The sequence below is a fragment of the Tursiops truncatus genome, chromosome 20, assembly GCF_011762595.2.
Source record: "Tursiops truncatus isolate mTurTru1 chromosome 20, mTurTru1.mat.Y, whole genome shotgun sequence".
In the NCBI taxonomy this organism is placed as follows: domain Eukaryota; kingdom Metazoa; phylum Chordata; class Mammalia; order Artiodactyla; family Delphinidae; genus Tursiops; species Tursiops truncatus.
Genome location: NC_047053.1, coordinates 49261819 through 49286205, shown reverse-complemented (window position 1 = coordinate 49286205; position 24387 = coordinate 49261819). Strand labels below are relative to the sequence as shown.

The 24387-nt window shown below is 55.5% G+C and overlaps 1 pseudogene; it reads left to right on the top strand.

Annotated features, from left to right (window-relative positions):
- The first annotated feature begins 3738 nt into the window (after nt 1–3738).
- On the top strand, nt 3739–10842 carry LOC109550513 (transcription initiation factor TFIID subunit 13 pseudogene; annotated as a pseudogene).
- The last annotated feature ends 13545 nt before the right edge of the window (nt 10843–24387 follow it).

The following is a 24387-nucleotide window of genomic DNA, read 5'->3' as shown; positions in this document are numbered from 1 at the left end:
CCCTCAGTCCCCTTTCCCAGATGAGGAATAGGTCTGGAGGGTTAGTTAGCGCTCAAGTTCTCGCAGGGGAGAACGGCAGAGCCCAGCCCTTGCACGCTGGCTCTAAGACCAGACCAAGGTGGTGCCGCTTGGGGACTCGCCTCCCTGAGGACTGGGTCTCTGCTCTTTGGAGAAAAGCTTGGGCACTGGGGCAATAATTCCCTTTGCATCTGCGCCTAGAACCGCACCCATGTCTCCCACAGAAGTTCTGGCCACTGATGGGCACCCAGGCATGTATCAGAGGGGACTAAACCCCAGGAGAGGGGCCTGAGGGACAGAAAGCCGGCAGCTGGCTAGTGGTGGGGGCACAGTGGTGGGGCCAGGCCTGGCTGGCATAGGCACTCGATGGGGAGCACCCGGCCCCCTGAGCTGCTGTGGGCGTCCTCCAGGCAAATGAGCTCACAGACCGGGTGGGAGCGGCTCCCAAGGCTCCGTGCAACCAGCCCCTCCAGCTCAGCCAGGTCCGGGGTGCCATGGGGCAGGTCTGGGAGGGGGTGGGAGTGCGCCCCAGCGATCTGCAGGTGTGGGCGAGCAAATGATGAGGTCCAGGGGTCCAGCAGCACCTCCTACCCCTGTCCTGTCTGCTCCTCCCCAGCTCTGGGCCGTGAAGCCTTCCCCCTGTGCTGTGGACGTGGGCATAGACATCCCAGCTAAGGGTGGGGGAGGACTGAAGGCACCATGTTTGCTTGGGAGGCTGCGGTCCCTCCTCCCTAAGCGCCCAGTGCTCTGGGTTCCCACTAGGGGGCAGCAGAGTTACAAGCACAGCCAGCAAACCGACTGGCCTGAGCCGAGCCCGCCCCTGTGTGGTCAATCTGGGAATGGCTCTCCTTACCGCCTTCCCTGGAGAGGCCACCATTTCTCCCTCTGCAGGTCCCAACTTGGTGCCTGGGAGGCAGGTTCTCACCCCACGTGCTGAGCATCCTGTGCTGGCCCCAGGCGAGCGGTGCTGGGCCCTTACCTGAGCCACCCCGCCCTGCTCCTGGACGTGGAGGTGGCACGTGGAGCCTCCTGCCCAAGGAGGAGCAGGGAGCCTCCTGCCAAGGAGGAGCGGGGAGCCTCCTGCCCAAGGTAGGTGGGGTGGGGGACAGCGTTGACACCGAGTCCCATGGGGCCCATCTGTCCCCAGCCAGCTCAGCCGGACTGACCCCCAAGGCCACAGCTAGCTCCCAAGTGCCTTATGCCAATTAGGAAAGAGCGCCCCTTCAAGACACCTTCCTGCCAGGTGCCGGAAAACCATCTCACTAAGTCCACAAGTCTAAGACGGTGACCCTGTGGATCATTGGGCGCCGCACACCCTACACCCCTGTGCCCTGCAGCCCACCTGCAGGGTATCTCCTGCGTGGGGAAGCCAGCCATGATGCTGCTGTTTGGGGAATAAGCAGCCCAGGGCACGGGCACCAGTCAGGCCCTAGCAGGAAACAGAGGGCACTCGCACCCTGGGAATCCGGAGTATTTGATAAAGGGGCAATTTACAAAGGTGTGGCAGCATGCTGGGCAGTCACGAAGTTCAGTGCAGGACCCCCAGGCAGGAAGGGGTGAGAGGAGGGTGTGGTTACAGGTTCCAGATGGCTCGGAGCCCCACTGACGTTGTCACAGCCCCCAGCACAAAAGGGAGAAGCATGGAGGGAGGGCCTGGAGGGCAAATGGAAGTCACCCCGCGCTCACCAGAGATGAGGTTGGCCATGGTGTTTGTGGGCACGAACAGCGTCTGCTCCACCCCGAGCAGCTCCGCAGCCGTGCCCAGAAGCTCTGAGGTGGGAAGGGATGGGGGCGCGGCGGGGGGAGCCCATCAACAATGGCACTTTTCAAATTCCTCTCTTTGCCGACCCCATGAGCTCTTTGTCCGGATGAGGGCATCTTGCCCAAGGCTGTGGTGAGTAGCCAAGCAGGACGCCAGCCCTGGTCTGCCAGCTGCAGCCTGTGGTCTTGGTGGCTGCACATCTGGGTCCAGGGGCCCCTCAGTCGACCCTCTGTGCCCCGCCTCCTCCTGGGCCATGTTCTCCCCACACACACTGAAACTCTGTGGTTTGAACCCTCCTGTCCCACCCAGACCTCACACCTGTCTCACTTCCTTTCCCATCAGTCCCTTGCAGGTGGGGCCCTGCGGTTTCTCTGCTGACTTCCTCTCCCAGAACAGAAGGACTGGAGGAGACTGGGGGGATGGAGGGGGCGGGGCTTCCGGCTCCGGCTTTAAAGCTCACTGTGGCTCCCCTCTGCCTGTGGCATACAGTATGAAGCCTTTGCCGTGACATTCAAGACCGGTGGGATCTGCCTTCTGCCTCCCCTCCAGGGACAGGAATGCTCTCCTGCACACCCACTCCAGCCCCATTCCCCATCCATATCCCAGACACCTTTTGCACCACTCTGCTTCTGCTTCTGCAGTTCCCCTGCCCGGTGAGCCAGCACTCCCTTCCCTGCCCAGGGTTGGGGGTGGAGCACTTCACTCATCTTTTAAGAGGTTCCTCCACAAAGTCCCCATTTCCTGTGAGTCCCATGTCCCCACCTGCCAGTCCCCAAGGCACTCTCTGTGGATGCACGTTAACCCCAGCACCTCCCTCACCTCAGTGGGGGTGACTGTCTATGCATCAGGTGGCCTGCTGAGCAGTGGGTCAGCATCTTTGAAGTTTCAGGCAAAAGTGGGTGTCTGCTGGATGCATGATCAGCCCCGTCACCACCTGACCCCACATCCAGGCCCTCAGGGCTCAAGTGGTAACCCTCAGGCTTGCCCCTAGCACAGCTGACGGTCCTACACACTCCAGCAATAGCAATGGTTCACTAAGGCAGCAACTCAACCCAGGGTGGTGGCACCAGTCACCATCTTGAAAACACTCCCTAGGTTTTTAGAACCCACTCCTCGGGGGGGGGGGGGATGCAGCCTGTGGAGAATCCCCTTTTCTAGGTGGGTTTTCTCTTTGTCTTCATGTGGGAAGGTGGTGGGTGCAGGACAATAGCTAACGGTGCTAGAGTGAGAAGACCAGGGTTCAAGTCCTGTTTTGCCATTTATTCGGTATGGGAACTTGAGTGCCTGGCTCAGCTGCTCGGAGCCCTCCTCTGCAAGATGAGATAACACCCATCTCATCGGGCAGTGGGGCCACACTTTAATGAGCACACAAGTCACCCGGCGATCCTGTTTTAACTTGCAGATTCTGGCTCAGGAGGTCCGGTGTGGGGCCCGAGAATCTGCATTTCTAACAGGCTCTCGAGTGATGCGTCAGACTGAGCCGCAAGGACGCCAAGCGCAATGCCTAGCCTGCAGCTGAGCCGCCACCCCGGGTCCCGGGCCACCTCTCCCCCCGCCAGCACCATGGACAGCGCACTGGGGTCGCCGCGAGGACCCCCGGCCCCGGCCTGCACGCCGGGCTCACCGCGGACGGTGGGGTCCTCGCCGTAGTCGTCGTCCCCCACAACCGCCTCGGCCATGGAGCCTCATGGCCGGCCCGGGCTTGGTAACCGTGTCGCTGCGCAGGTCTACCACGTGCGTCGGGATCCCCGCCTGGCTCCCAGATCCCCGCGCCCAGAGGGCCCTCTGCTGCTGGGTCGCAGCCCGGGCCAGTCTGCGGAGCATGGCGGGGGCAGCGCTCGGTTCCCCCGACCCGACCTCCCCGGCGAGGGCGACCGGGAGCGGCGGGATCCGAGCAGCAGGACTTTCCGAACTTCGGCCGCGGCCGACCGTGGCTGGCGGGACGGCTCCGCGGCACGCTGGGAGTTGTAGTTCGGCCTTCGTCACGGCCGGCACCGCGCAAGTCCGGGAGAGGGCCCCCGCGGCATGCTGGGAGTTGTAGTACGACCTTCGTCGCGGTCTGCGACGCGCGAACCAGGGATGAGGGAGAGGAAGGGTTCTGCTTACCCAAGAAGAAACCGAAACCAGGCAAGTTTTTATAGAGCAGACGCTCATGTGCTTCTTACCGTGTGCCCCGCACTGTCCCAGGCACTTTACAAGTGTGAACGCAGTAAAGTCTCTAAACAGCTCTGAGGAGAAAAGTACTCTTTTCATCCCGTTTTACAGATGGGGAAACTGAGACACAGAGAGCTAATGAACTTGGCGAGGAGCGTCCAGCTCTGAACCACTGTGTTACGTTGCCCCTAAAAACTAGCTTCCCATTATCTACTTTTTTCAGTATAGATTTATTGAGCACCCACTGGTGTCAGGCATCGCCTAGGTGCCAGGCAGAGGGACGCAAAGATGGTGCAACCCATCTGAGCGTCCGACTTCAGATGGAGGTGGAATTAGAGGGGTGCATGGAGAGCGCCCTCCTCCATACCCCCGACCCTTGACGGGTGGGCTGCCTCCACCCAGGGCCATGCGAGGTAGTGGTAAAAGGACCCGACTGACTCAAGTCCCAACTTACCAGGTGTGCGGCTTTGGACAACTCAGTTAACCTCTCCGTGCCTCAGTCTCCTTAAATGCAAAATGCGCTGTTGAGGATTTGATGACTTAAGGCTTCTCCTGCTGACCCTGGCGCCTGGCTGGTAGTGAGTACTGTGTATGCGTGCTTGCTCTCCTCCTGCTGCTGCTCTATCATGGTTACTGGTCACAGTCCAGGGCCCTGGGCCTTCGTGCTGCCGTGGGGTGCAGCCTGACAGCCTGGACTGGGCCTCCTGCAGGGTGACCTTCCCTCACTCAGGGAGGACAGGCCTCCCTCTGAGTGCCCAGCCCCACTCAGCAGCTCCCCTTCCCAGAGTGTGGGCCACAGATGTCTCTTCCTCACGGGAGGAAGTCGGTCCTGAGGGGCTGAAGGTCACCAGAAGAGGCACCCACACCTCTGATCAGGGCACCCCTCAGCAAAGAGGACTCTCAGACACTGACCTTCATCGGACTTCTGCCATGTGTCTGCTCCGGGTTGGGTCTGGGGATAAAGGAGAGCAAAGCAGCCTGCTTGGAGGTCAGGTCCTCGGGATGGGGACAGGATGCTGCCTGTTGGCGCTGGGAGAAGCTGCATTGGACCTGGCTGAGGCATGAGGGCAGGCTTCCTGGAGGAAGCAGTGATTGGGCTGAGCTTTGAAGACATTAAGGTGTTAATCAGACAAAGGCGGAGGGGAGAGTGTTCTGGGCAGAGAGAACAGCATGCGCAAAGGATTGGGGTAGGAGGAGCATTGGGGTAGGAGGCAGCCGGAACGTTTGAGGCCCTGAAGGAGAAGGGAGCAGGGGTGGAGATGGGGCCCAACAACTGGAGCTCTCCACCTCTCCCCCTGTGCCTGCAGAGCCATCCCGAAAGGGTGGAAATTGCAAGTCCCCATAGGGTCTGGGGCCCCAAGGAAAGGCTCACTGTGCCCTAACCCCGCCCCCCTTCCTCCCGCCAGCGCCAGTGCCCTCCGGCCCTGACCCTCAATCTCCACCGAATTCCGGGCCCTTAGAAAACAAGCCCCTTATCTCAGTGTCTGGCTCCAACCCTTCTGCTGGGAAGTGGGGGGAGGGGAGCAGAGGCCTCTGTGGGAAGGAAGGGAGGGACTGGGGCAGTGATGGTGGCTCCCAGGGGAGCAGGGAGAAGGGGGCAAACAGCTGGATCCCCAGGCACGTCCCAGCCATGGCAGAACCACAGAGTGACCTTGTGTTTGCAGTCACTTCACAGTTTGCCAAGCCTTCCCCCATACAGCCCCCCAGCTAATCCTCACAGCAACCTCAGGGGAGGGGGGCTGGGCAGGGGGCTACCTGCCATTTTTGGGGGCTACCCAAGAATGCTACCAAGGTGACACAGCTGGTCACCAAACTGGGCCTTCCTCCTCCCATAGCAGAGCTGTTTCCCCAGAGAGTGGACTGTTCCGGGGAAGGCTGGGCCCAGCGGAGATTGCTTCTGCCAGGTGCTGCTTATCACCTCCTATCTTGTCCCAGGGCACCTGGCCACCCCCACCTCGCCTAGTGGTGGCTTCCAGTGCAGGGGGTGGGGGGGACCAGAAAGCTCAGGCTATCAGGGGAGAAGTGGGGGGGCTCTCCCTGGGCCAGTGAGGTCTGTTTCTGAGGTCTTATCAAGGGGGGAGACCCTCTGAACAAGGCTTGGTCTCGGGGTGTGTAGGCACATGCACGTGTGTGACTGTGTCTGTGTATGTATGTGTACATGTATACGTGTATAAGTTTGTGTGCACGTGCATGTTGATATGTCCACGCATGTATGCATGTACAGGTGTGCATTTACATGTGCACACACATGGGGGTATATGTAACTGTGTATAAGTATTTGTTATGTAAGTGTAAGGCACACCTCAGAGATGTTGCAGGTTGGGTTCCAGACCATTGCTATAAAGTGAGTGTCACAATAAAGTGGGTCACACAAATTTTTTGGTTTCTCAGGGCACATAAAAGTTACGCTTACACTACCCTGTAGTCTTTTAAGTGTGCAATAGCAGCTCCGTGGGAGGCGGGTGCACACTGGCGGTGGCTGGCTGCTGAGATGGCAGATGAAGAAGACCCCACCTTTGAGGAGGAAAATGAAGAAATTGGAGGAGGTGCAGAAGGTGGACAGGGTAAAAGAAAGAGACTTTTTTCTAAAGAATTACGGTGTATGGTGTATGGGTTTGGGGATGGTCAGAGTCCTTATACTGAGTCAGTAGATATTCTTGAAGCCTTGTCATAGAGTTCATCACTGAAATGACTCACAAGGCAATGTCAATTGGAAGACAAGGTCAGGTACAAGTTGAAGATATCATCTTCTTGATTCGAAAGGACCCAGGAAAGTTTGCTAGGGTTAAAGACTTGTTTACTATGAATGAAGAACTGAAACGAGCTAGAAGAGCATTTGATGAAGCAAACTACGACTATGGCTCTTGACACCTTTTGTACTTTCTGCAGCTTCATTATTTTCTGGGGAAATCATATTTAATAACTATATTTTCCACAGTAAGGTTCTGATATCTAGCCATGTGAATGAAAGCTAGAGAACCACAAAGTTTTCAGTCTTTATTTTCATGTCTTCAATTTCATAGTGATATTTGAGCCTTTAATTGCCTGCGATTATATTACCATACTTTGAATTACTTACTGGATTTTAGTGACCACATGTAAGTCAAAGTACCTTGCAAACCATTCAGTTCCTTCTGACTTCTGACCGTGTAAATGATGAATTAATATTTATGTTTTAAGTGTACTTGTGCCATCGTAGGCTGTACTGTAGCTGTTTAATATGTGAAATCTAAATGGTACCTTTGATAGCTAAGACGTGTTTCATGTATTCTAAAGTTTTTAGATTACAGTAGTCTTAAGTTATTAAAAGATAGTGAACTGGTTTGTGTTTCTTTTAAGGAGAAAATGATAGAAAATACAACCTTTTTTTAGGAGTGTTTATTTGTCTTAACATAATTTGTTTTAATACTCTTATCTTTAGATAACAAGAGTGATTTTTTTAATTTTAATTTTTTATTTTTTGAGAAACTAAAAGTCCCCTATGAATGCTTCTGTGTTGGAAGACTTATTTGATTTAAAATCTTTGGGGCTTATACTATTTGTCAGGTTTTAAGAGAACTCATTTTCCCAGGTCACATTAAAGCTTCTAAAAATAAGTGCTTTCAAAATTACAGACCAGTATCACTGATGAATATAGACGCAAAAATCCTCAACAAAATACTAGCAAACAGAATCCAACAACACATTAAAAGGATCATACACCATGATCACGTGGGATTTATCCCAGGGATGCAAGGATTCTTCAATATATGCAAATCAATCAATGTGATACACCATATTAACAAATTGAAGAAGAAAAACCATATGATCATCTCAAAAGATGCAGAAAAAGCTTTTGACAAAATTCAACACCCATTTATGATAAAAACTCTCCAGAAAGTGGGCATAGAGGGAACCTACCTCAACATAATAAAGGCCATATACGACAAACCCACAGCAAACATCATTCTCAATGGTGAAAAACTGAAAGCATTACCTCTAAGATCAGGAACACGACAAGGATGTCGACTCTCACTGCTATTATTCAACATAGTTTTGGAAGTCCTAGCCTCGGCAGTCAGAGAAGAAAAAGAAATAAAAGGATTACAAATTGGAAAAGAAAAAGTAAAACTGTCACTGTCTGCAGATGACATGATACTATACATAGAGAATCCTAAAAATGCCACCAGAAAACTACTAGAGCTAATCAATGAATTTGGTAAAGTTGCAGGATACAAAATGAATGCACAGAAATCTCTTGCATTCCTATACACTAAAGATGAAAACACTCCCATTTACCATGGCAACAAAAAGAATAAAATACCTAGGAATAAACCTACCTAGGGAGACAAAAGATCTGTATGCAGAAAACTATAAGACACTGATGAAAGAAATTAAAGATACAAACAGATGGAGAGATATACCATGTTCTTGGATTGGAAGAATCAATATTGTGAAAATGACTATACTACCCAAAGCAATCTACAGATTCAATGCAATCCCTATCAAATTGCCAATGGCATTTTTTACGGAACTAGAACAAAAAATCTTAAAATTTTTATGGAGACACAAAAGACCCCAAATAGCCAAAGCAGTCTTGAGGGAAAAAAACGGAACTGGAGGAATCAGACTCCCTGACTTCAGAGTATACTACAAAGCTACAGTAATCAAGACAGTATGGTACTGGCACAAAAACAGAAACATAGATCAATGGAACAAGATAGAAAGCCCAGAGGTAAACCCACGCACCTATGGTCAACTAATCTATGACAAAGGAGGCAAGGATACACAATGGATAAAAGACAGTCTCTTCAGTAAGTGGTGCTGGGAAAACTGGGCAGCTACATGTAAAAGAATGAAATTAGAACACTCCCTAACACCATACACAAAAAAAAAAACTCAAAATGGATTAGAGACCTAAATGTAAGACTGGACACTATAAAACTCTTAGAGAAAAACATAGGAAGAACACTCCTTGACATAAATCACAGCAAGATCTTTTTTGATCCACCTCCTAGAGTAATGGAAATAAAAACAAAAATAAACAAATGGGACCTAATGAAACTTCAAAGCTTTTGCACAGCAAAGGAAACCACAAATAAGACAAAAAGACAACCCTCAGAATGCGAGAAAATATTTGCAAATGAATCAACGGACAAAGGATTAATCTCCAAAATATATAAACAGCTCATGCAGCTCAATATTAAAAAAGCAAACAACCCAATCCAAAAATGGGCAGAAGACCTAAATAGACATTTCTCCAAAGAAGATATACAGATGGCCAAGAAGCACATGAAAAGCTGCTCAACATCACTAATTATTAGAGAAATGCAAATCAAAACTACAGTGAGGTTATCACCTCACACCAGTTAGAATGGGCATCATCAGAAAATCTACAAACAACAAATGCTGGAGAGGGTGTGGAGAAAAGGGAACCCTCTTGCACTGTTGGTGGGAATGTAAACTGATGAAGCCACTATGGAGAACAGTATGGAGATTCCTTAAAAAACTAAAAATAGAATTACCATATGATCCAGCAATTCCACTACTGGGCATATACCCAGAGGAAACCACAATTCAAAAAGACACATGCACCCCAATGTTCATTGCAGCACTGTTTACAATAGCCAGGTCATGGAAGCAACCTAAATGCCCATCGACAGACGAATGGATAAAGAAGATGTGGTACATATATGCAGTGGAATATTACTCAGCCATAAAAAGGAACGAAATTGGGTCATTTGTTGAGACGTGGATGGATCTAGAGACTGTCATACAGAGTGAAGTAAGTCAGAAAGAGAAAAACAAATATCGTATATTAATGCATGTATGTGGAACCTAGAAAAATGGTACAGATGGACCGGTTTGCAGGGCAGAAATTGAGACACAGATGTAGAGAACAAACGTATGGACACCAACAGGGGAAAGCCGCGGGGGTGTGGGGTGATGGTGTGATGAATTGGGCGATTGGGATTGACATGTGTACACTGATGTGTATAAAATTGATGACTAATAAGAACCTGCTGTATAAAAAAATAAATTAAGTAAAATTCAAAATTATAAAAAGAAAAATAAGTGCTTTCAGTAGCAGGAATGGCACTGCGGAAAAAGCCGATGCCAGGATAAGCATTTGGGGTAGTGTTTTTTTGTTTTGTTTTGTTTTTTGCGGTATGCGGGCCTCTCACTGTTGTGGCCTCTCCCGTTGCGGAGCACAGGCTCTGGACGCACAGGCTCAGCGGCCACGGCTCATGGGCCCAGCCGCTCCGCGGCATGTGGGATCTTCCCGCACCGGGGCACGAACCCGTGTCCCCTGCATCGGCAGGCGGACTCTCAACCACTGCGCCACCAGGGAAGCCCTGGGGTAGTGTTTTATTAACATATTTGTTAGTACTTGTTCATTGTGGAAATGTGAAGACCATGTGTGGCTATGGAAACCACTTTTGTAGTTCAGCATATACAGGTTTTGTGTGTATTTAGCTTATTGTATTATTCTTGCACTTAGCTTAAAGTAAGGATTAAAATTGCATTTAAGGGGATCATTGGATATTACTGTTTGTGAAACTGAATGTTTTGTGTGCCACTTATAAGCATTATCTGTGAATCAGTACTTAGGAAGATTTTACTTTCTTAACCGATCAATATAAGGAATAAAATATGAAAAAAGTAAAAAGATTTTAAAAAGTGTGCAATAGCATTATGTCTAAAAACAATGTATATACCTTAATTTAAAATATTTTATTGGGCTTCCCTGGTGGCGCAGTGGTTGAGAGTCGGCCTGCCAATGCAGGAGACACGAGTTCGTGCCCTGGTCCGGGAAGATCCCACGTGCCGCGGAGCGGCTGGGCCCGTGAGCCATGGTCGCTGAGCCTGTGCGTCTGGACCCTGTGCTCCGCAACAGGAGAGGCCACAACAGTGAGAGGCCCGTGTACCGCAAAAAAAAAAAAAAAATATATATATATATATATAATTGCTAAAATTGCTAACCATCATCTGAGCCTTCAGTGAGTCATAATCTTTTTGCTGGTGGAGGGTTTGAAATATTGGGAGAGTTACCAAAATGTGACACAGAGACACAAAGTGAGCAAATGCTCTTGGAAAAATGGCGCCGATAGACGTGCTTGATACAGAGTTGCTACAAGCCTTCAATATGTTAAAAAAAAAAAAGCAGTGTCTGTGAAATGCAATAAAATGAGGTGTGCAGGCTTCCCTGGTGGCGCAGTGGTTGAGAGTCCGCCTGCCGATGCAGGGGACGCGGGTTCGTGCCCCGGTCCGGGAAGATCCCACATGCCGCGGAGCGGCTGGACCCGTGAGCCATGGCCGCTGAGCCTGCGCGTCCGGAGCCTGTGCTCCGCAACGGGAGAGGCCACAACAGTGAGAGGCCCGCGTACGGCCAAAAAAAAAAAAAAATGAGGTGTGCCTGTACACATGTGTGGGGGGGGTGGGTACGTGTGTGTGCCCATGTGTGTGTGTACCCATGTATACATATGTATGCCTGTGTGTATGTGTGTGTGTGTGTGTGTGTGTCCCCCTAGAGTGTGTGTCTGAGATCTGAGTCACCCTGTTGGTAAGCTGGGGACAGTTCACAGGTCCCAGATGAGAAGCCAGAAGCCCCTGGTGCAGCCAGCCTTGCTTGCCCCCCACCCCAGGTCACTGAGCTGATCCCCTTCCCTCCCCCTCTTCTCAGAGGGCAAGTCCAGCCCACTCCCCAGCTGCCACCCTGGAGGTCATGGGGTCCTCTCCTGCCTCCATGCAGACCCCCACCCCCACCCCGTAGCCACTGCCCCGGGGTCAAGCCAACTTGGGCTCCTGCCCCAGATGCAGCCCCTCCCTGGTCGCATCCTCCGCGTAGCTACCTCCCTCACACTGCTGCAGCCTTTCTGCTTCCCCAAATGTGCTGGCCTCCTTCTCACCCCGACATCTTTGCACCTGCTGCTCCTTCAGCCCGGAAACCCCCCCAGTCAGCGGCACGTGTCCCTGGTTAGCACGTTCTCTGTCTTCTTGTCTCAGCTGAGACCCTCCTTCTGGGAAGCTCCCTGACCCTGGTCCAGCAGGGGAGGGAGGTGGCTGTCCTTCTGGGGTGCAGGTAGGGTCTCTTCTTGTCACTGACCGCAGGTTATAGGCAGGGCCGGGACACTCTCGGCCTTCGAGGTGTCCTGTGTGCCCAGCCCAGCCCAGCCCACAGCACTCAGTAATTCCAGTTGAGTGGAAGATGAGGGAGACACATGGCCCAACTTCCCCTGACCCCAGGGACCCCCAGGCAGTGCGGACACTGTGGTGTGAGGTGGGGAGCCCCGTCGGGAGCTCTGACCGTGGCGGGCTGTGGGGCCCTGTGCAGGAGGGGGCAGGAGTGGATGAGGAACAGATGCTGGGGAAAGCTGGGGGTCCCCGAGGTAGCCCCTTCCCTGGCCTACTCAGAGCAGTGGGAGGACGGGGCAGGCTCTCGGGGGAGCGAGATATGAGTCCTGGGGTGGCTGCCTCTTGCGGCACCCCCAGGCTCCCTGGCACCCCTCCAGGGGCAGGCTCTGGGGTGTGGGCGCACACTCACACACACACACATACACATGCACGAGCCAAGTTCAGTGTGCGTATTCCTGTAACGCTGGGCCGCTGGCAGGAAGTGAGTGGCGGCGAGGCCGCTGCTGGGAACCCGGGGCTGGCCCCGCTGAGATAAAGGAAGGCAGCAGATTGGAGCTGGAGATAGCGGCCTGGGTCCTGTAAACAGGTTGGGGAGATGTCCTTCCCATCCCATCCTCTTGGCCCTGAGCCTGCAGGATCTATAGGGCACTGGCCTGGGTCCAGGCCCAACAGCCTGGGAGTCGAGGGAAAGCTCTTTGTACCATCATCTCTGAAGACTGGGGGATGACAAGGGACAGAGCTCTGGGCCTGGGGCCTCTGGCCGGGCACAGTATGTCAAGGTCATATGTGCTGGTGGGAGGGAGGGTAGGGCATGGGAGGAGCCTGTTCAAGCCCCTGTGCCTCCCCCACTGGGGAGGGAAACGTGACAGTGCATCAGAGGGGTTCCCTCCAGAGCCATCTCTGGAATTCCAAGCAGGGTGGGGGACCAGGAGAGAACGGGAGCAGTGGGGGGCTGCGCCTCACTGCTCAGCAGGCAGGCTCTGCAGTGAGCTTGAGGTTATGGTAGCCAGGAGACCCCATGCTGTGCTGGCCAAGGGGAAACCACATCCTCATTCCACGAGCTCCTGGGCCATTAGTGCCAGGAGCAGGGCTGGGTGCAAGTCTGTGCGGATTCCCAGTGCCTGGTACAGTGGGTGCTCAGATGCACTTGTGTTTTTGAAAGAGTAATGAGCTATCACACAGCATAATACAGAAAATCACAGTTTTACAAATAAATATAAAACGAACTCCCATGTCGTTGCCACTCAGATCAAGAAATAGAACACGGCCAGGATTCCAGTAAGTTTCCTTGCTATGCACAGCCCCTTCCCTCTGCCAGAAGTTGTGCTGCAGCCTGACTTTTATGCTTATTACCTGCCTTGCTCTATGGTTTTGCCGCCATGGATGGGTCCTTAGTCATAGCCGAGTACTGCTAGGTTTTGGATTTGCTATGAATTGGGTCATGTGTGCCCTTGTGTGCCTGGCTCCTTTTTTGACGCTCCACCGGCCAGATTCATCCGTGTTGCAGCTGTAGCTGGTTCTTGCCATGGCTGTGCGGTTTTCCACTGTGTGCCACGGTATATTTCTCCATTCTACCATTTTGGGACCTTTGGCTGTTTTCAGACTTGGTTTCCAAACAGCCCCGCTGTGAGCAGGCACATTCACACTCGTGTTTCCTGGGGCACAAGTGCACACATTTCTGCAGGGCAAACGCCTGGGAAGGAACTGCTGAGGCAGCAATCCTTATCTCCTCCTTACTAGACACTCCCAAACCTTCCCCACAGTGGCTGAAATGATTTAAACGCCGCCGTGGTACCCACTGCTTGTCGTTCTCACCATCACTCCGCATCGTCAGACTTCAAAACTTCAGTCATTCTCGTGGCTGTTTCTTGTGATTTTAATCTGCTCTTTCTGGTAACTGACCGACGTGAGCACCTTTGCTTAGGTCTTAGCCTTCAGATTCCGCTCCTTTGAGGAGCCTGATTAAGTCTCTTTGAATTGTTTTGTCGGTTATTTCCATATGTTGGATACTAACCCTTGTTAGTTACGTGTATGGCAAAAAAATTTCCCCCTTTTTATGGATTGTTTTTTCACTTTTGTAGAATTCTTTTTTTTTTTTTTTTTTTTTTTTTTTTGCGGTACGCGGGCCTCTCACAGTTGTGGCCTCTCCATGGCTCACGGGCCCAGCCGCTCCGCGGCATGTGGGATCTTCCCGGACCGGGGCACGAACCCGTGTCTCCTGCATTGGCAGGTGGACTCTCAACCACTGCGCCACCAGGGAAGCCCCTGTAGAATTCTTCATAGATTACAAGCTCTTTGTTTTCTGTAATTAAATCCCCCCCTCCACCTTATGATTAATGTCTTGTTTAAGAACACCTTCCTTTCCTCAAGGTCATGATGACATTCTCCTAATCGTCTTCTGAAGTTTGGAAGTTCAGTTTTCCCATTATATTGAGCCACTTGCTTGTCCTGTGGTGTGGAAACTGCAGCTTGGAGAGAAGGTTCCCGTGTGACATGGGGGCTGCATTCCCTCCACCCCAGGCGTGGCCCAGGCGTGCACTGGGGGACTGCCTGGGTCAGAGTGGGAATCGGAGTGTCCTGACTGGGGGAGGGAGCACTTGAGATGGGGCTGGGGAAGGTCTTGGTCGGAAGTGAAAGGGAAGATGGGAGGCACATGCCACCAAGGCTTTGGGGACAAAGGTGGCCTTGGACAGGCCTTGTGACCCGTGACCCCTGTGCGGGGTCCGTGACCCCTGTGCGGGTGGGAGGCCTCTGCTGCCTCTCAGGGCCCCTCCCAGAGTGTGCAAGGCTGGGGGCTCAGCCTCTCGGGATTAGAGTACTGGGTCAGGGTCCAACCCCTTCCACAGAAGCACCCACACCTTGGGATCCAGGGCTTGGGCCACAGGGAGCTCTGGGTCTTAAGGGCTCCTCAGGGGCCTGGGGGGCCTCGGGAGACAGAACAGCCCAGGGTGAAGCCTGGCAGGAGGGTGGGCCGAGCGCCGGAATCCTGGGAAATCCGCTGGGACAGTACCCCCAGGGCGCCCTCCATTCTGCTGCGAAGCAGCCAGCCTTCCAGGAATCACTTTGGGGTGGGGGCAGGGAGGATTGTTGGGGGAGCCAAGCAAGCCCAGGGCTGGGTCCCCACCTCAAGGGCCTCCCTGAGGAGGGGCTGGGTGTGCACAGGCAGTAGGGCCAGGAGAGAGCGGGGTGTAGAGCTTTGGAGACTCCCTGAGTTGCAGGACCCGCCATCTGGGCCCAGGGGACCCTCTGGACTCCTCGCCTTCCCAGGCCCCCCCGGCTCTGGCTGCCACCAGAGCAGACCCTTGCACCTTCTGCCCCCGCCGACCCCCAGGCCCCGGCTGGGCCCCGTCAGCGGGAGGCCAGTGTTGAAGGCCTGGCGTTATTTACTGCGGCAGCTTCCTCCTCCTTCCAGTAACTTGTCCTCCAACTCCAGGCAGCTTCTGATCAGGCAGCAGACCGCTAATCTCTCGAATCTGCTCTCTTACCGGCATCGGCCTCTCGCTTCCTGTTACTTGGCCGGGCCGAGGCGCAGGGTCAGCTCCGTGCTGACCGGGCCCTCGCCTGTTCCCGGGGCCTCTGCTCTGGCCCCTCAGCCCACCCGGCGGGGAACACAGAGGGGTCAGATGCCGGGCATGGGCTTGGCGGCCTGTCTGGGGTGGGACCTGCTCCGCGTATGCTGACCCTGTGCTGGGGGTGGAGGACCCGAGGGCGAGGGGCCACAGGCTCGGAGGCTGGGGGTCCAGGTGCTGGGTGGTGGGCGGCCGGGCTCCTCCGCTTGCCCCTCGGCTGGGCAGAGTACCCACGGAGAGCACCTCCCATCTGACCTCCCCTGCTTCCCCATTCCCTGCTCCTGCAGCCACCGGGGCCAGAGCCTGTGTGAGAAGGAAGCGCAAACAAGGTTCTGGCGAGCAGACCTGGACGGGACTCACATGGACAGAAAGAGTCGGGGCTTTGGGGTCCGCTACCCGAGAGCTTTCCTGGGCCTTATCCGCAGGGACAAGGATGGGAAAGGGCTTCTGCTGCAGAATTCCAGGGCTTCCCTGCCATGTGCACCCGGGGTGGGCCTCCCCAACTGCCCCAGAGGAGTTGCAAGGTCACGGGAGTGTGGGCGAGAATGGCAGCCCAGCGTCCACCGGGTTCTGAATCCAGGAACAGACATCCGGCGCCCTGGGTGTAGATCCTACCTTGTTTATGAACGGTATTCCTAGTGATGGCACACCTGCCTCTCGCCCTAGAGACAGCCCCAGCATCAGTCATCTACCCAGAGGTACAATTGAAACCCGGTTGTCTAGTAGTGAAGAGCACCCTCCCTCTGTGCCCTAACTGCAGGCAGTTTGTCTTATAAGGAGCCCTAATCCTTCTGTTATCTTGTCCCCGGTGGGCCTGTTTCTGTCCCCTGTGCCACAGACTAGTCTAATTTCTCTTCCCATGGCAGCCCTGCAGAGGACGGGAGATGGCCCTTTTTGGGGGGCCCCCTGCACATCCTGGGCTTGACTCCCCAGCTTCCGACAGGATGACTGGTATCAGGGAAAGCAGGTCTTCATGGTGGCAGAGTTCAGAGGGGGAGTCTTTGGGAAGGAGGAAGGTTGGGACGTGAGGCTGGGGAATGGGCCAAAGCGGGGGAGCTGCCAAGGACCCCGTCTTAGCTGGGGAGTCCAAGAGGCCTCTCCCTGACTTTGGTGTCCAGAGTGGGACACACAGGATAATCTACTGGGGTGGGGAGGAGAACTTTATGCTTAGGATTTACATTTCGTCCTTTTAAAAGGTCTATCTTCTGTGAATATTTTATAATGCAGGTAATAGATTCATACAGTCATGGAAACTTGAAACCTATAAATAACTGTACATATATAGTTATGAGCTCATATGGAGTTGTGAGTTCAAACATTTCTTATGAGAGGGTGCATGGTCCAAACAGTGAGAGGGTTTGAAGGTCACTGTCTCTTAGGGCTTCTGATCTTTTATCCTGGGCCCCTTCCTACTGAGCTTGAAGTCCAGGATGGCAGGATGAAGGAAGGTCCTCCATTCAGGGACCTGGAGAGCTGGCATCAGTGGAAAGGCTCAGGCTGGCTTGATGGGGGAGGTCTGAGGACCAGCAGGTGTCATGGGCATAGATGGGGCTCAGGCCTCTCTCTGGTGGGCACTTCCTCCCATCTGGAACAGAGACAAGACTGAGCTCGCCCTGGCACGGGCTATGGGAGAGGCAGCCATGGCTGGGCCCTCTGATCAGGAACCCAAGAACCCCTTGCTCAGGATGGAGGGCAGCACGCAGGAGTGGCACCTTCTGAGCCCACCCACCTGTCTCTCCAGCCCTGGGCCCCTGGGAGGAGCTTTGCTACTAGAGTGCTTAACCCCATAAACAAATATTTGTCACGCTCCTGTGGGGCCCAGAGCAGGGGCAGGGCACAGCTTGTGCCATCACATGTTCCTGGTCAGGTGGGTGGGTGACAGTACAAGATGCCAGTGATCTGGAGTGTTATTGCGTTTCCCCGAGTTCCGGGTGAGCAGAGGCTAGTGCTCCCTGCCGGGATTTGTTGGTGCCGAGGAAGCAAGATCAGCAAGAAAATGCTGAGGTCCTCAATCCATCTACCAGTCAATATCTACTGGGCACCTGTTAGTTTTACCAGCGGTGCTGGGTGCTGGGGTAGGGTGCTTTGTCTCCTGCCGATGACAGAGGGCCAAGGATAGATCACAAGGAGCTCTGCATGGCCGGGACCATGATCCCCATTTTACAAATGAGGAAACTGAGGTCCCAGAGGGTAACTTGCTGGTAAGTAAGGACTGGAACCCATACCTTAAAGTTCTGGCTGCGAGCCCCACAGGTGTGTATAGAGCCAGTAGGGGGCAGTGCTGGAAGCACCTGGAGGCACCCCCAGGACTTGCTCCACTTCTGCACTTGGAGGAATCCTATCTGTCTTCCAGACTCAGCTTAGCTTGTCTTCTCCTCCAGGAAGCTTTCCATGATAGCCCTCAACCCTCTGCCAAGACACACCTTTTTCTCCCTGTTTCCTCTGCACCTGGCTTACCTCAGAGCCTCGTTACCAGTCACTTGCCAGTGTCCCTCACTGGGCTGCAGGCTACTTGAGGGCAAGACCTGTGTCCTTCGTTCTCAGGATCCCAGCACGGGGCTTGGAGCATGGGTGTTAAGGAAATACCTGAATAGATGTGGATGAGAAAAGCAAGAGTAGAGGGCTGGGAGAGCCTTCCTTCCGAAGATGGGAAGTGGACCCCGAGAGAGACAGGATGTGCATGCATTGTGGAGAGAGGGCAGGCTACCGGGGGGACAGCTCCACACAGGCATTAGACATTGCTGTCAGGAGGGAGCCATGGCAGGTTCTTGAGCAGGGGCACGACAGGGCAAGCCTCCCTTTAGCCCTGCACCATCTTGTGCTGACCCTCCTGCGGGTGTGGGGGGGTGGGAGGGCAGCTCCACTCTCCTGGCCTGTGGCCTGACTCCCTCTGGAAGTACTTCCAGCCTTCTCACCTAAGGCCCACAAGCTGCACCTGGGAAACGTGTCTGCCAGCAGCTGGTTGGGGATGAGGGCTGCCTGCCCTCTGCCAGCGCTCAGGACAGACAGTCCCCTGAAACCTGGGGTCAGTTAGTTTGCTGGTTCATTCATTCGTTTATTCTGTAAATGTTTATTGAGCACCCATGGGTGCTTGGCCTTGGGGTGGCGGATCCTGCCAGGGGCTTGGCCTCCGAGGGTGTGTGAGGGCCACCCCCATGGTGGTGCTGGTCTCCCTCACCCCACCGGTGGGCTCAGAGCCTCTCTGCCACCCTCTCCCGGCCCACTCTGCCCACTCTGGGCCAAGCAGGGAGACAGTCCCCCTGGGTTGGGGGAGGGGCTCTCTGGGGAAGGAGCCCCGGCAGACCCTCCACAAGGAGCAAGGGGGGGTAAGCGGGGGCGGGCTTCAACTGGGGTAGGGGTGGGCCTCGGCAGTCTCGCCCGACCCCACGCAGGCAGCTGTTCCCGGAATGGGGGTTTTAAACTTTTTTTCTGTTGGCGAATATGCATGTGGTCTTAATTATTTATACGCAGCACTTATCTCCCCCAAACGTTTTATCGGGATTCGGCAGATCCGAGAGCGCGAGATGGAAGCCCAGGGCAGGAGCGGGGGCGGGGAGGGGACTGTGGAGGAGCAGTGGGGAGCCAGGGGAAGCTAGTGTAGGCGTCCCCTAAATCAGCCCGGGGGTGAGGGAAGGAAGGACCCCATTCACGGTCGCTTTGATTCTTTCAGGCCCTGATGGGCGTTGGGAAACCGTAACGGGTATCCGGCCTGCGGGAATTAACACCTGGGGCGGCTTAACCTCTCTGGGCTCTGACCTGCCCCGATCCCCATAACAGGGGGCGCCACTCCAGGGGGCCAGTTCTCCCCGGTGAGTCCCTGGTGGACGCGAAGGAGAGTGGAGAACCACATCTTTCAGCAGCAACCCAGGAAGCCTTAAGAAGGGTCCCTGCTCTTGCCTGGTGGAGGTGGCAGGAGAAGAGAATGGGCGTGACCTTGGGACCCCGCACCTGTTAACGAGCCGGGGCATTATGGTCTTCTTTAGTGCTCACCATCCCCTGGAGACATTTCCTGCCCATTTTATAGATGAGGAAACTGAGGTTCAGAGGAGTCACCAGCCTAAGGACCTCCAGCAGAGCAGGGATTGGTGCCCACGTGGACTCAGGCGGGTGGTCTTTCCTGGAGCAACGGGAGGGTAGTGGGCCGGGCCTGCCCCTTCCCTTGGCCCCCTCCCCAGCAGGTCCCTCGAGCTGCTTATGTCCTGTATATGCCCTCTATTCCTGGCCGTTTGGGCAGCGCCACTGGAGATTCCTGGAAGCGCCTCCCGTGCACACACCCCTCCTTGCACCCGCCCCCCCACGTGTGCAGGATTTGCAGGGGGGTCTTCGAGGCCAATCCTCCAGGCCCCCAGGAACCTGAGCATGGAGGGCCCGGGAGCCCCCCCGACTCCCCCCACCGGCAGTGCCCAGCGAACCCTGGCCTAACCCTCGTCCCAGCCGCACCCACGAGGCCCTCTGGGGCCGAGGGCTGAATCAGCGGCCTGGGAAGCCTCGGCAGAGGGTCCCGATGGGAGGTCTGGCTGGGGGTAGGGGGCGCCTGCGATGGGGAGGGGCGCTGGGTGGTGTCTACCCCAGCTGCCTGGAATTCCACGGGGGCAGAGGGCATGGCGATTTGGCAGTGCACCCAGGAGCCCCCTGTGCGTGGGGGCTGCCTTCCCCTCCCCATCTGGGGCTTCGGGGGGGGGGGGGAGGGCGGGGCCCTTGTCCCTTGCAGAGAGGGTGTGCATGTTTATGCTGGGGGTGGGGAGGACTTCCTTGAACTTGCCGCGTTGGGCGGAATCTTCCCGGTCGGGGCTGGGTAGGGGCCGCGTTGGGGTGAGCTCTTGGGCCCCCTGGAATCTAGGCTCCCTTGGTTAGGCAGGGCCAGGGAAGGGGAGGCTCATGCATGGCATTCCCTGAGTTTCACCCCAGGCCTCGGAGTCGAGGATGTCTCCGGAGGTAAAGCTCTTTCAGAGGGAGATTCCCGCGAGCTCCGGGCGGCCCTGGGTAATTGGTTCATCGATTAACAGCTCGGGTGTGGGGCGCGCTTCAGCGGGTGGGGGCGGGGCGGCTGAGTCTGGGGCCCAGCCCTGGGGGAGTGTTGCCGGAGGGAGGTGGGGAAGGCGGTAATTCCAGGTTGGGGAGGGTCTCTGTGCCGCCCCAAGAAGTGAGGATCCTCCGGGAGGCAGCCGAGGGCCCCCCTCCCGGGTGCCAAGCGCCAGCAGGGCCCCATTGGGCCCCTGGAAGAATTGGTTCCCACCAGCCAACCTGTTCCCATAGCCAGAAGTTGCCATGGTGACCCCCTCCCACCTACAGCTACAGCTTTTCCAGTAAAACCACTGCAGAAATCCATACTTCCCGACAGGCACGCCCCCGGGCCCCCCACCCCCTACTCGGCGCGGTCTGGGATTGGCTGGGAGTTAACCCTTCGCCTGCCGGCCAGCCGATGCTCTTTGGGGGAGTCAGGGGAGTGAGAGCTGGCAGTGGGGGACCTGGGCTGGAGAGGAGAAGGTGGACAGGGGCAGGCCGGCTGCCTTCTCCCTCAGGGCCCCAGGATGGGACTTCAGCAACTCCAGGAAGTTGGAGTGGAGAAGGGAAGCTAGCTCCCCACCGTTGCCGCCTTGGAGGAGTCTTGCTGGGGCGCCAGGACTGCTCCCGGTGGAACCCCAAGGTCCCCGCTGGGCTGCAGCCGCCCAAGGGTGCCTTCCGCTGCAGTCGGTGGGGCAGCAGACCTACCTAGCCTGGCCTGCAGTTGCTGGCGGATTCGCTCTCCCCTCTCCCTCCTCTGCCCCTCCTCCCAGCACAGACCTCTCTCCTAGAGGCAGAGAGGGCTCAGCTCAAGTCCAGCAGCCCCACTGCCCACACCTGGCAGCCCCCCAAGGGAGGCTGCATGCCCGGAGCCTGGCTTTGTGTACGTAGGTCTGCTCTGATGGGCTGTTGGGCAAAAGAAGTCACTGACTGCTTGGGGTCTTGCCTTCCTCCCCTGAGAAGTGAGGGTAATGATCTGGGCTGCTTGCAAGTTTGAGGGAGAAGAGGGGTTCCATCCTGCTGAGCCCCAGGGATAAAGCCTGCCTTGTCTCTATGGGGGAGGGGCCCCTGGGGACCCCTGAGGCTGTGTGGGCCCAGGGGGCTCAGCTCTGTGGCCCAGCCTGCTTCTACTTTCAGAGCTGTGAGTGGGCGATGCTCTAATTATTCTGTCTGTAGCCCAGGATGAATAATTGAGAGGTCTTTGAAGAGAATTAATTAGCCCGTTTATTGACTGTAAATGCTTCACTGCAGATGACGAAGGGAAGGCCCCCGACTGTGCCTGCGCCGGCCCACAGCTAGATGTGGAGTTTGCATTCTGGGTTCCCTCAGCACCACCAGGGTTCATACTTTGCCTTCGCCCAGAGAAGGGTACAGGCTGCGAGCCCCTACTCGCTGGCCCCTCGCTGCAAGGTTCTGCCCCTCCGCCCCAGCTCTGCTTCATTTATCTTCCAAGAGGCAAGCAGGGACCTCCCTTCCCCCAAGGAGTGGGGACAGGGCATGTCCCAACGTTGGGAGCACTTGCCCAGCACGCTGGACTCCTGTCCTGGGGCCAGGCTCTGCACACGGTCCCATGTCCCTCGGGGCAGAGGCACCCCACCGCAGGGGACCTGTGGGCTGGCTCTGGGCTCCATGGGTCTCTCTCCGCTGAGTCCAGCACGCCCACTGTGCCCCCAGCCCCTGTGTGGGCCTACGGGGTGACAGGAAAATAGGCAGCGATCCAGCCCTCCAGGCTGTGGTGGTGGGATCAGACATGTAAACATCTGGGCATCTGTGGGACCAAGGAGGGCGGGACGCTGTCAGCCTGGAGACGGCTGGCTCGCTAGGTGGGTGCTAGCAGTTCATAATAACAGCGACTATCTCTATAGCCTTTACTCCACGCCAGGCCCTGTCCTAAGCACATTACGAGGACTAACTCCCTTACCCTTCAGTGCAGACCCCATGAAGGTAGGGGCGTGGACTTGTTCCCTGATGGGTCTGCAGAGCTCAGGGCAGAACCTAGCACAGATGAGGGTTTGTTGAATGAATGAGTGAATGAATGAATGTGAGTAAACGGAGTGACAAAGCTGGGCTCACACCCCCTTTTGTCTGGCTCAAGGACCCGTGCTCTGCTGCACCTGTGATCCCCAGGGGAGGTGGGGGCCCTGAGCACTGCGCAGGGTAGGGGGGTGTCAGCCCCTGCCTCTGTGGCCGCTGGACCACAGTGAATGGGAGAGCAGGCACCTGCAGGCACGGGGAGACCTGCCTTAGAAACCCCAGCCATGCAGCCGTGGGGCACACGGGCTGGGGAGGGGAGATGCAGCTGGGGAGCTGTTTGGAGACCAGAGTGCTTGGTCCAGATGAGCCATGGCGGGGCTGGGCCGAGACCACCGCAATGGGGATGGAGAAGCCATGACAGCTCTGATCTGTGGGGAGGAGGAAAGGGGGGATGGAACTGACTGACTCATAGGCCTGGAGATGAGGGGACAGAGGGTTGGAGATGACCCCAGGGGACACCTCAAATGAGGATGTGTGTCTGCGAGTGGGGGGAGAGCTCAGGAAGCACAGTGAAGGGGCTCTCACTTGGGCAGCCCTCAGGGAACTGGATGTCCCCGGCCAGGTATCCCCTGTCATCTTTCCATACCCCACGACCCCCCGCCTGCTCTGTGACCGGAAGGCTGCCCTATGGTCCACGCCAGTGGGTTCCCTCTTCCTCTGCCTCCTGTTGTGTTTAACAAGCGGGAGATGTGGGCGGAGATGGGGTGCATTGAGCACAGCTCAGGGGGGGTGTGCGCCCTCCCAGCCTACAGCTCCTGTCGTCGGCAGCCCTCCCCATGCACTCAGCTCTCCTTCCAGAGCTGCTGGCAGCATTGCTGTTTGTGTGCTTTTCTTGAGCATCTGCTATGTGCCAGGGGTTTCCGTACATCCTAGCAGTTCTACGAGTGAGGTTGTCGAACAACTGACTTTCATATCACACCTGACTTAGACAATGACCCCAAGTCACAAGTGAGTGAATGTCGGAGCGGAGGCTTGAACCCACGTCTATGAGACACCCCCCCCCCCCCCCCACCGCAGTGACACCTATTGCTTCCCCTGCCTTCTCTTCCTCACCTCCGGGAACCTCCCTCCCTGCCCTCAGCAGGGTTATGGTGGGAGCTCATGGGCACCTCACCTAAGGGGTTCTTCAGCTGAGGAAGAGAAGCAGGTCTCCCTCAAGGTGGCTGAAGCCTGGGAAGCTGGTGCATGTGGATGCACAGGGCCCAGGAGGTGAGGAGGAGCGGGTGTGATGAAGTCTGCATCCCAGGAAGGAGCAGAGGCAGAGCTGAGAGCCCAAGCCTGCCTCCAGCCCCTCCTTGCACTCCCGCTGGTGGTGGACATTTGTCCTCTTGGTTGTTTGGTGTCCAGACAGCCTTCCCAGGGCCTATGGTAGGGTCAGACAGCATGCAGTGAGGGTCCAGCAGTGCTATTCTATGCAGGCTGTTCAGTGCTAACCAATACACCCATAAGCTACTTTTCTGCTTGTCTTAACCAGAGAGCACCTGTCTGTCAGATGCAGTACAGACTAGTGACTTCTCTTGTGTTCCATGAGAAACTCCGTGTATCAGTCAGCTACTGCCATAATTAGGCCCTATAACAAACAGCCCCACATTCTCAGTGGCATTGCACAGTAAGCATTGATTTTTTGCTGTCATGTCTGTGAGCTTGCTGGGTTTCAACAGATCCAGGCTTGGCTCCGGGCTGTGGGTTGGGTCCAGATTTGCTCCACATGTTTCTTGTCTTCCTTAGACC